The sequence below is a fragment of the Myotis daubentonii genome, chromosome 2 (assembly GCF_963259705.1).
Source record: "Myotis daubentonii chromosome 2, mMyoDau2.1, whole genome shotgun sequence".
Classification (NCBI taxonomy): Eukaryota; Metazoa; Chordata; class Mammalia; order Chiroptera; family Vespertilionidae; genus Myotis; species Myotis daubentonii.
This window is the reverse complement of record NC_081841.1, coordinates 162,026,089-162,039,374: the sequence shown is the minus strand read 5'-3', so window position 1 is coordinate 162,039,374 and position 13,286 is coordinate 162,026,089. Positions and strand designations below refer to the sequence as shown.

At 38.5% G+C, this 13,286-nt stretch overlaps 1 protein-coding gene across 12 annotated transcripts in view; it reads right to left on the bottom strand.

The window, feature by feature from the left end:
• The window catches only part of LMO7 (LIM domain 7), a 226,137-nt gene that overhangs the window by 116,581 nt on the left and 96,270 nt on the right, over positions 1 to 13,286 (bottom strand). The window lies entirely within an intron of this gene.

Below are 13,286 nucleotides of genomic sequence, written 5' to 3'. Positions count from 1 at the left end.
AATGAACAAAGAATCCACACAGAAGCTGTTACAGCTGTGCTAAATTATTGAGAACATCTATGATGGCTTGACATTGGTTCATAGATGTGAAACAATTGATGGAGGGAGTATTATTATTATTATTATTGCAAAAGCTGGCATGAGTTGAAAAGATAGGTCCTGCTATTGCAACTAATAGGTCATTAGGATACAACTAAAGTTATTTTGAGCTTTGAAAATACATGACACCGTGCAATAAGCTTTCTTTTCCTTATAACAGAAAATAAGCAGAATAATTAAAATGGAGGAAAGGTCGCATAAAAAACAACGCAGACTATCCAGCCCCAGTCCAGACCTGCTGAATTAGAACCCATAATTCTAAGAAGATCCTCCAGGTGATTTGAGTCTCTGTACTCATAAGTTTTCTGGTAAAGAACAATATAAGAAAAATATTTCCAAATATAACTTAAAGCAGTGCTTCTCCTTAGTGTGAACGTGAATCACCTAGGTGTTAGAGAGTTCCCATTAGGCCATCATCAGAAGTACTTGAATTTGGTTCTTAGGACACACTGAAGGTGATCACTCAAAATTAACAACTCCCTAGCAGCAGTGTAATAACTACAATACATCCAAATTTGCATTTTAATTACACAGTTTCCCATTAAGAAAGCACGGTAGTCACAATTTTGATCAGCTGACACTAGCTTTTTTACTCTTTTGGAGAATTCATCCTCTATTTTATGGCTTAGCTAATAAACGTAAGCTGTGAAGTAACACCTACATTTTATAACTATGTTATGTAGGCCAACACTCAGAGATCTAACTTCAATAGTTATTTGTGAGAAAAATAAGCAGCTAGTACGTTTTGGGGGTTGGCTTGTTTGTGTGCTTTTGAAGGTTTTCCTTGGGTCCTTATTTCTCTACAAAGACACACTGAGCCTAAGGAGAGCGGTAAGCTTTTGTCACATATGAAAACAGGAATAGGAACCAACCAGGAATGCTTAAAAGGAATTGCCAAGTGACACCCAGGAGATTATCCATGATAATTATGCCAGAAGCTTGGTGATTTGATTTTCCTCCAGCACTGCTTGGCAGACCAGGAGCAAAAACCAGACCAAGAGAGACAGAATTAAGATTGGCAAGATAGGGCAGCAAAGGAATGAGGGCTGAGGGTTCTGATTAAATGCTAGCTATTCAAATGCTTAATCAACTCAGGTGACAATTAACTACACAGAAGCAATAACAGGCTTTGTCAAATTGCAGCATGAAATATGGCACAGTCTTGCATATTATTCAAATTAAACTTTATATCAAAAGTGAATTCTAAAACGTAGTCACTCTTTTAAAATATGCTGAAATCGATGCTTAAGAAATTCTGACTGAGCACAGACTGGTGGCTGCCAGAGGTGGAGGGGTGGGGGTGGGGAGAAAGGAATGGGAATAAAAGAGAAAAGAGTTCTGACCTCAAATTATTCATGTTTTATGTTCCAAAGTAAAACAAATAAATAATTGCTTAAAGAAATATGTCATAATGGCACTAACAGGCATAGTTTATGAAGCAATAAAGCATGTCTAATGAAGAAAAACAACACAGTAAAACTAGCTCACTGAGAATTCGCGTTCCTTCATGCAGCAGCTCCCACCTCCCTTCAGAGAATCGCTTTTACAAGTGATGCATCTGGATCATCAGATTAAACTTTTTCAGCCTCAGGGAATCTCTACTTTATGAGGCTGACTCACTTTTAGTCCTTTCTATGTCAAGAAGGTTCCAAAATTCCCTCACTGTAATTGTAAGACATTGTCCCCAAGTCTAGGTGATATGGAGGCTGAGAAACCCCAGTCTGCCCATCAGCAAGCTGGACACCCAGGAGAGCTGATAGTCTAGTTCCAGTCCTCATCCAGAGCCTGCGAACCAGCAGAGTCAATGTAATGGTGTAAGTTTCCATTCAAAAGCCAGCAGGCTCAAGACTCAAGAAGAGCTGGTGCTTCAGTTCAAATCTGGAGGCAAGAAAAGACCAATATCCCAGCTCATCCCTTCAGGCACAGTAGTTTCCTCTTACTCAAGGAGGGTCACCTTTTTGTTCTAGCCAGGCCTTCAACTAATAAGTTACGGCCCACCCACATGAGGGAGGGAAATCTGCTTTACTTAGTCTACCAGTTCAAATATTAACCCTCACTGACACACTCAAAGTGATGCTTGACAAAATATCTGGACACCCCGTGGCCCAGTCCAGTTGACACATAAAATTAATCATCACAACCACTGAAAGTGTTCTTTAACTGGCTCTCCTGTTTCTCTTCTTGATTTGCTTTAGTCTATTCTTCACACACCAACTAGTGATTCATTTACATTTTTTTTTTACATTTTAAATGCAATCTACTCACCAAAGTCCATGAAGCCTTATAAAACCTTGAGGACTACCTCTCCACCTCACTCTGTTTCAGACCCACAGTTCTCCTCGCTGGCCCAGCTTCATCCTGCCTTGATACCCCTCTCTTCCTTCTGACTGGAAAATTTTCACCCATTCCCATATCTTCCCGCTCCCTCACTTCATTCACACCCTGATAAATGTCAACTCCAGAAATGAGATGTCCCTGAGCACCTTCTCTAAAATACTTATCATGCATGCACTCAATCAATCTCTACCCATTGACTTATTTTTTCAGTGTAATTATTGGTAATGACAGGTATTACATATTGCTCACTGTAGTGATTGACATCTAACAGATTATTATTGACTTATTGACTGTGCTCCATTAGAGAGGAACTTTCTCTGCCTTATTTGTGGGCATGTCCCAAATTCCTAGAACAGTACCTGGCACACAGTCAGTGTTCAATAAACACTTTTAGGAAGGGAGAGATAGTCATGGGCCTAAAAACCATCAAGTAACCAAGGTCCTCATACCAGTCTTACACTGGGTTCTACTTCTTATTACCTCATTTGCTTTTTCCTTTCTAATTTCTACATAACAAAAGGTGCCTAAAGAGAAATGTTCCAAATGTTTTTGTATCTGCATAAAACCAGATATAATCCTATGTACGATATACTCCTATTCTGAATCATTTTTTTTAAAAAAAAATACTCCACAAGTTAATTATAGTGCTGCTTTAAGAATTCTAATTCATTAATGTTTAAAAACAAGATTGCCCTCAAGGCTGAAAGTTGGCATATAAATGTTCATCTTAGATTTAAAAACAAGTAAGTTTTGGCACTCTAGGGAAGAGCTCTACACTTGTGTCAATGCCATGACTAAGAGATTGTGGCTGGAAATAAAACAGGAGTTTCCCGATCTACTGTGCTGCATCATTATGTGGGCATTGGAAACAACTTCAAAGTTGGCATTAAGCTTTTAAGTTTACACCCTTGGTGATACTTATCTGTAATTGGGAGTTGGAGAGAAGTAGAGAAACAAGGAGACTCTGGAAGAAACCTCCTAAAAATGCTTTCTAAATAACTTCACCATTATTCACTTATTTATATGCCACTTATGTGGAGCTGTTAGACATTTGGATATTTAACATCTAATATTGGTTACTTTGAAGACAGCCAATGCACACTCCCCATTCCATCTATTTATCTCAGACTTACTAGTAATTATTGGATAACACCAAACTATTTCAAAATACAGGTGGTAATCCACAGAAATTTCAGTAAAATATACATTAGAAAAAAGATTATTAAAATACAACCATGGAAAATGTCATTTGCATAGTGTAGCGTGGCCTTATTTTTAGTTAATGCCTAATTTATAAATATAATTTCTTGCACAAGTGTAAACAATACATTAATAATGGCAATACTATAGGACTCTCCTATATCTTAATTAAGAAGTAAGAAAAAGTACTCCCTGTTTATTGTTACTGGTGTTTTCTTTATAAAGAAAATAATGAAACTGACATAAGAGTGTTTTACATTTTAGTATTTGAGGCATAATTACATAAGTTGTCGCAATAGTTTAACTTTCCTTTGAAATAAAAACATTTCTTTAGCATAGTTTTAATCATGAAACTACAATTGAGCAGTTGTAATCCAGTTTATTGATATCGTTTAAACTTTACTATCTCCATTAGGAAATAGAAGAAAAGGAAACAAACCATCTTTTAATTCAACAAAATACCAAGATCTGATCCAACACATATAAATTGTCCCAATACAGTGATATGTATGAAATGAACAAGCGTTAAAGAGAATGGTAATTTATAGAAACAACTAGCTTTCATTATGTATCAGTTGTGAGGAAATCAAGAACATGAAAACTAAGTCAGAGTTGAGGCAGAGTAGTGTGATGAGAGGGGACCTGCAGGTTTGTTCCCCATCCATTTGGAGATGGGGATCATGGCAGCCAGAATCAGCTCTGTATGGACGCTGCTCTTGTGGGCTAAGCAATCAAACAGGCAAGGATGAATGGATCAAAAAGAATTTGCTTGGTGAAAGCCCTTCCCAAATTTGCTATGTGAAAGATCTCCTCAAGCAAATGTATAAAATCAGCAATAAAATTCAAAAACAGAGAAAATACTACTGATCTTACCATTAAATGGTTATTCTAAACTAGCTCTACAATACCATCTTCCCATGCTGTCACTTGTTATCAGTATTTTCTATACATCAACATCCAAATACATTCACAAAAATATCTTGCTTATCATCAACTATATTCCCTCTGAGACACATACTGGGTTTGGCCCAACAGAGAAAAACTCTCAAATTACCACAGTGGTAAGCAAAGCATATACTGGCTGCTCATCCAATTTTATATTCCATTCTTATTCCTTGAGTATTTTCTCTGAACCATACAGAATCTATTTCTGCCTCCTACCCAGAAAAGTGCTATCCTTGAATGAAAATAGTAATTATATTTGTACTTCTTATATTATTTCAACTTGGATGAGAAAGAATAGGAAACAGAAGGGGGCTTTCCTTCCCCCCTAAAAACTCTCTGTCTTGAGGTTTCACATTTTATTTTCTTATTTGTGTTTATTTGATTTTATTTATAGAAAGAGCTCACAAGCTCAGCGTCCAACAAACCTCTCCTCTTCCCACCCCCTCGGCTCCTCTACCCCTGAGGAAAGGAATGGGATAGAGTCCCTGCCTGAAAATGTGTTTTTTCAAATCACATGATAAAATCTTGATAAGAATATTTAAATTACATAGCTGATTCCTCAGGTGAATTTTCTATCAGTGCTGCAAGGGAAACACTAGATGTTTCAACAGTGACCTTGACACAGACTAGCTCGCACTACCTGCTGACACCCAGCACAGGTACAAGAACGTTAACCACTAATAACCTTGTGAGAAAGGGCAGTTAGAATGGACCCATAAACTTGCCTTATAAACTGACAAATCCAGCCACTGACGCTGGCTGGTATCTTGGCATTTCCTGCATTCCTGAGTGAGGAGACAACCTGCCCAGCCTCTACAGTCATACCTTACACATTCCACTCTCCACAGTAATCTGAAAGAGGAACCCTTTAGGCAGGGCAAAGATGTTCAAATTCAGCCCATATTTTTGATGCAAGTGTGGGTATACTGAGGATTTTTCTATTGAGTCCACGGATAAGACACAAACATTCACACAAATGAATGGCTCAAACCAAGTTTTCTGAAATACCACTGCTTTTCAAAGGGAATGACAAGCATGAGGTCAATGAAATCTATAGTCATTCAGCAAACTAGTCCATGTACTAGTAAAGGGGTACTGTTTACTTTCTTGATTCTTTAGCTCAGTGGTTCTCACCCAGGGATGATTTTACCCTATAGGGTCATTGGCAATGATGAGATATTTTCAGCTGTCACAAATGGGAGGGGGGGTGGGGCATGATGCTACTGTTATCTAGTGAGTAGAGGCCCAGGATGCTGCTAAACATTCTATAATGCACAAGGCAGACATCCACAACAAAGAGTTATCTGACCCAAAACATCAAAAGTCATTAGGACCAAGGCTGAAAAATCTTGCTTTAGCTAAATACAAATAAGTCATTGCAGTCAATTGACTATAAGTCATATAGTCAATTGACTATAAGTCATATTGTATTTCATGCACACTAACACATCAGATGGCAAACATTATTCTGGTTCAACAGTTTTCACCATCAGAATATCTTGTTTGCACAAAATAATACTAATGTAAAGTGTAATTGAAAAAAATTAAAAATAAAAGAATTATCTTGCCTGCTTCTCATGGTTTTGTATTGAGCTTGAATCTTTTTATTCCCAAATAAAATTATCATTTTGAGTTTCAATGATTTAAACATACCCACCATTAACACCAGCTACGTTTTTGGAAGACTCAAACTCCTGAGTTAGAATTTTTTTTTCTAGTATGACTTTGTATAGAATAGGAAGGACAGAAAAGATAAGGGAAAACATATATATATATATATATATATATATATATATATATATATATATATATATACATATACACACACACACACATATATGCATGCACCTAAGCAATCGTTCAACGGTTGGACTGTTCGCTATGGAATGCACTGACCACCGGGGGGGGGGGGGGAGATACTCAATGCACAGGCATGGAAACATGAAACAGACGGATGTATCTCAGAGGGAAGCGGGGAGGGGAGAGGGTGGGAAGAGATTAACCAAAGATCTTATATGCATACTAAAGGCCCAGTGCACATATTCGCTGGGGCGGATCGGGCCAAAACTGGCAGTCTGACATCCCCCGAGGGGTCCCGGTTTGCAAGAGGGTGCAGGCCAAGCCAAGGAACACCAGTGTATTTATAATATAAAACTCACTCAAGAAGAACTGCATCTCTTTGGTAACATGTTTACTGTCTTTCCAAATAAAAAAATAATAATCATGAATACTTCAAGCAAAGCAGTCAATATATTTCTAAATTATCTAAACATCTCTTCCTGTATTGTCATTGCTTATGTTTTTCACACAGGCCCATGTGCACAGGTAAATCCATTGCCTTGGCTGCCAAGCCAAATATACATGGTAACTGACATAAAATGGACACATTATAGCTCCAGGAAAGAAGATAAGAAAGGAGAAATGGAAGAGGGGGATTGGAGTACTACAATCACTCAGGTTAACAAACTTACACAGAAATTGTGTAATTCTTACTGTATTTGACGTAACTTGATGTATCTACCCCACACAAGCCTCATTCACAGAACCCATGTCAATCCACACACATGAACTAAGTGGGCCAAAGGGAACCAACACTCCTGATCACAGCCCATTTGGCTAAGACGACTTCTCTTCTCAAGGAACTGGTCGTGCACAGGCTGGCCATGATATCGGTAGCCCAGAATGAAAAAGTAACCTGATCTATTCAGATTTCTCTCTTGAGAATCTCAACTAGGAGACACCATTCCCAACAGGAAAAAGGTAATCATGTGGAATGCAGTTGCCATGTTTATGCTGAGCACTGGAGTAACAGGAGAATTCTCCCAAAATCCTTACAATAGAACACTCTACATCTCACTTAGCTTGAAAGCATTACTAAATAAGCATTAACTGCATGCAAAACTGGTAAATTTTGATCAATGCCTTTGGATGTATCAATGTCAACTTCCTGTCTTTATTCCTCCAATGTCCTTACCTTTCTTTGTTCCTCCAATACATCCCTATAAACTAGAAAAATGCCAGCCCCAATAGGCACTCCATTATTCCTGGTTTTACTACTGTACCCATAGTTAAGCAAGAGGTTACCATCTGGGGGGAAATAGGTGAAGGGCACTGGTTGTTTGGTTTTTTTGTTTTGTTTGCAACTTTCTGTGAATCTACATTTATTTCAAAATAAAAAGTTTTTTTAAAGCATGTGTTAACTGAGACATTTACCTGTCTGTATTAGTTTCCTAGGACTGCCATAACAAAGTACCACAAAATTGGTGGCTTCAAACAACAGAGATTTATTGTCTCACAATTCTGGAGCAAGAAGTCCCAAAATCAAGGTATCCCCAAAGCCAGGCTCCCAAGGAAACCTGTTGGGAAATTCTTCCTTGCTGTTGGTGGTTTGCTGTCAATCTTTGGTGTTCCTTAGCCTGTAGATGCATCATTGCAATCCTCAGTTGTCACACCGCACTCTTCCTATGTATCTGTCTTCATATGGCCATCTTATCATAAAAACACCAGTCATATTAGATTAGGTGCCCACCCCACTTCAGTATGACCTCATCTTAACTAGTTACATCATTTGCAACAACCTTATTCAAAAAAAAGATCACATTTTGAGGTAGTGGGTTTTAGAACTTCAATATATTATATCTTTGGAGACAGAGTACAGGGGGCACAATTCAACTTATCACACTATCCCATTAAAAAAAAACCACAACTAATTTTAGGGCCTATCATTTTTCACAATGGAAATCATATTTATTCATTAATTTAAAAATCTTTGATCTCCTATATGTACCAGTCACTATGTTATATGCTGTGAACACAAAAATTACTAATATGAAGTCTGGCTCAGCTTCTTCAACTTTCTTTTCTATAAATGTCAAAATCTAAGCCTTCTGACTTACTCCTTTTTTTTTTAAATGATTGATTTTAGAGGGAGGAAGGGGGAGGGAGGGAGAGAGAGAGAGGGAAAGAGAGAGAGAAGCATCGATGTGAGAAACATCAATCAACTGGGGATCAAATCCACAATCTGGGTATGTGCTCTGACTGGGAATCCAAACTGCCCCCTTTCAGTATATGGGACAACACTCCAACCAACTAAGCGACACCAGCCAGGGCTGACATACTCCTTCTTAAAGAATTCTTCGAGGTCAATCTTCATAGTCCCACTATAACTGCTCGTGGATGTCAAAGTCACAGTCTACTGTAATTCTCTGTAGAACATTTATTATCTGATGCTTTCTTGCTCATTTGTCAATTAATTTGCTTGATCCCTATTCCCTATAAGCACTTTGCAGGTAAGTCCTTACTTGTCTTTGTTCCTCCAATGCATCCCTATAAACTAGAAAAATGCCCCAATAGGCACTCCATTATTTATTAAAAGACTGAATGTGCTACCAAAGAACATTCATTGAATATCTGTGTGTCAGACCATCTATATATCATCCATTCCCATCCTCATAACAACCCTACTAGATAGATACTAGAGCTCTAATTCACACTTGAAATTAAGGCTTTGGGGTTTGCCACAACCATTATTCCACACAAGCATCAGAGGAAGGAATCAAATGAGGCATGATAACAACTTCAAATCAATTGAGCTTAGTCCACTTCTGAGGCTATGGTCACACTTCTACTCCTACACTCAGTTGAAAATGCTCATTGTCCTGTATTTGGGAAATCATCCAATTTAATATGCTGGAAATGCATTTCATTTTAGTTTCTAGAGATAAAATCCAAACCAGATAGAATTTCTGATGCTTGAAATAGAAGTATTTGGAGAGATCTTTGGATTTAAAATTACATTTGTGATTTCATCTCATCACAGAATCAGGAGACTGAATAAAGCCTCTGGGACCAACAACAAACCACCACAATTCGAGCATTCCAAATAGGAGGGTGTTTGAGATCAAAAGCTAATTTCATTTAAAATGCATGTAATTAACCCACGAAATGATGATTTAAAGTCTAAGCATTAAACTAAGACTAGCTTAAGCCATTGGAGAAGACAGAGAATACTTTCAATACAGTTTGAACTTTTAATTTTCACAGAAGTTATTTTAATATAAAGTATATTTAGTTTATTAAACGAATATTCTTAGAAAGATTTCAAAAACCAAATTTATTTAATTTATTCCTTAATACCTTGCAATGTACTCTATTACTAGAAGTAATTCATATATATTCATATGATACATTCATATATAGCTAGACAGATATTTTCTAATAAAAATACTCTGCAAATAGTTCATCTCTGTCAAAATTATGATGAGATTTTATTTTAGTTATTTTTCAAATTAAATTTATTGGGGTGACATTGGTTAATAAAATTATACAAGCTTCAAGTGTATAAGTCTATGATACATGATCTGTATATTGCATTGTGTGCCCACCACCCAAAGTCAAATCTTCTCCCATCACCATATATTTGACCCCTTTTCCCCTTTACCACCTCCCCACCCCCCTGACTCAATTTTTATGACAACTGCAAACCCAAATATTTTGATATTGGTACATTTAATTCTTCATGCCTTTAACATCTGCATACACATCATAGCCAAACAGAAGGTTTCTGAGAATATTATAAGCACAACTTAACTATTCTAAAGAATATTTTTTCCTTTACATTCTAATTATTAGCTCTTAAACTTAGTGTTTTTTGAAATTAAATTTCTTAACGGAATTCTAACATCAACCTTGATTTTTAGGTATTTCTAACATTTTCAATATTATCCATCATTTGCATTTTAATTATAAATTACTTATTTCCAAAGACATGGACCCACCTTATTATTGGTCTCTTCAGTGTTTTTTTTTTTCTCCTTTCTTTATTTTTAATTGAACTTATTGGAGTGACAATGGTTAAGAAAATTATACAGGTTTCAGGTGCAAAATTCCACAACACATCATCTGTACACTGTATTGTGTGTTCACCACACCAAGTCAAGTTTCCTTTCATCACCATCCATCCCTCCTATAACCTTCCCTCCTTTCTTTTTTTTTTTAAATTTTATTGTTCAGATTATTACAGTTGTTCCTCTTTTTTCCCCCCATAGCTTCTCTCCACCCGGTTCCCACCCCACCCTCTGCCCTTACCCTGCACCCACCCCCCCGCCACTGTCCTCATCCATAAGTGTACGATTTTTGTCCAGTCTCTTTCCGCACCCCCACACCCCTTTCCCCCCGAGAATTGTTAGTCCACTCCCTTTCTATGCCCCTGACTCTATTATATTCACCAGTTTATTGTGTTCATCAGATTTTTTATTCACTTGATTTTTAGATTCACTTGTTGATAGATATGTATTTGTTGTTCATAATGTTTATCTTTACCTTTTTCTTCTTCCTCCTCTTCTTAAAGAATACCTTTGGTGGTGATGAACTCCTTTAGCTTTTTCTTATCTGTGAAGCTCTTTATCTGACCTTCCGTTCTGAATGATAGCTTTGCTGGGTAGACTAATCTTGGTTGTAGGTTCATGCTATTCATCACTTTGAATATTTCTTGTCACTTCCTTCTGGCCTGCATAGTTTCTGTTGAGAAATCAGCTGACAATCATATGGGTACTCCCTTGTAGGTAACTAGCTCTTTTTCTCTTGCTGCTTTTATGATTCTCTCTTTGTCTTTTGCTCTTGGCATTTTAATTACGATGTGTCTTGGTGTGGTCCTCTTTAGATTCCTTTTGTTTGGGGTTCTCTTTGCTTCCTGGACTTGTAAGTCTATTTCTTTCATCAGGTAGGGGAAGTTTTCTGTCATTATTTCTTCAAATAGGTTTTCAATATCTTCTCTCTCTCTTCTTCTGGCACCCCTATAATTCAGATGTTGGTACGCTTGAAGTTGTCCCAGAGGCTCCTTACACTATCTTCATATTTTTGGATTCTTTTTTCTTTTTGTTGTTCCGGTTGGGTGTTTTTTGCTTCTTCATATTTCAAATCTTTGACTTGATTCTTGGGATCCTCTAGTCTGCTGTTGGATCTCTGTATAATATTCTTTATTTCAGTCAGTGTATGCTTAATTTCTAGTTGGTCCTTTTTCATATCCTCAAGGGTCTCACTAGACTTATTGAGGGTCTTACTAAATTTATCGGCGGTTTCTAGAAAATTCTTGAAAAACCTTAAAACCGTGGTTTTGAACTCTATATCCAATAGTTTGCTTTCCTCCGTTTCTGTCATTTGTGACCAGTTTCTTTGTCTCCGCATTTGGGCTGCTTTCCTGTGTTGATAGAGTGGTTTTCTGTGCTAGGTGTCCTATAGGGCCCAGTGGCTCAGCCTCCCCAATTACCTGAGGTGGACACTCTTGGTGCACCCCTTTGTGGGCTGTGTGCACAGTCTTGTTGTAGTTAAGCCTTGATTGTAGTTGGTATCACTGGGAGGAATTGACCTCCAGGCCAATTGGCTGTGAGATTCAGCTGTGTCTACGGTGGGAGAACTTCTGTGCTGGAGACACCCTTCTGGGGCAAGACTTGCTTCAGTGGGGCTTTGGTGCTCACTGAGTCTGCCCACTGAGTGTGTCCCTTATGGATCTGAGGAGTTGTAATCTGGATGGTCCCACTCTGACCACTGGGTACACTGGCACTTGGATCTCTAAGGAGGTGCTAATTTAGCCTCTTCCTGAGGCTACCCAGCAGGAGCTACGGAGAGATCTGCAGATTCCCCTTCTTTGTTTGGGATTTGGAGGTGCCCAGATGAGGCCCAGCTGTGAAGCAACGCAAGCTGCTGTGGGGCCTTGGGCCTTCTTTTGGATGATCTGGGTCTCTCTGACCCAGCTGCAGTTTGTTAGGTAATTTTCAGATTGCAAAAGGCAAGCCCATTCATATGCAAAAGCCTCTGCGCACAGCTTGGGTGGGGCGGGGTCTCAGGGAATCAACAGGGCGGAGCAAACAGCTATGGCTAATCCTCAGCCCTGCCCTAAGAGGTCCCGGGTCTCAGTGGCCCAAGGTAACTGCTGCAAGCACCTCTGAGAGAAAGCCACCCTCGAGTTCCGAGTTCTGCCCACTGCCAGATAGTTCAGTTTCTCCCCATATGAGTCTGGGTCCCCAGAGACTCACCCGGAACTGGAGTCAGGGCCATTGGGAGCTTGTGTCTCCCTCCCAATTGAAAAAGACAACTGTGTCCTCAGTTGCCAGCCCTTTCCACGTGTGCCTCCGTACCTCTGCACTTTACTTCCACACCTCCTCTGAGTCTCAGTGTGCTTTTCTCTTTACTTCTAGTTGTAGAATTTCCACTCAGCCAGAATTCCTGTGGTTCTAGATGATGTCCGTTTTGTCTTTTAGTTGTATTTTTGAAGTGGTTGTGGAAGGCAGCAATTTCAGGTGTTTACCTATGCCACCATCTTGATTTCTCTCTTCAGTGTCTTGACCCACCAAAATATTTATATAATGACAGTGTGGGGTATTTTTCATATGCAAAATTCTAAATTTAAAGCTAAAAATCTAGAGAATCATCAGTAGCTATGGATAATATTACTGAGGAAAAAAAAAAAAAAGACATGTCCAACATCACGCAGGATGTTGGTAGGAAACCTATTACATAACGTAAACGAGCCAGGAGGTCTTGGGCATTTTATAAATACACTCCAAGACCCCTGTGCTGTGTGAGGGTAATGCATAAGCAGGAAGTACCAGAAACGGAACAAAGGGTAAACATTGGACAGTTTCCCTAAACTGTGGTCAACTAGCAAACAATGTATGCAGGCTGAGCTTCAAAGGAATGTGATCACA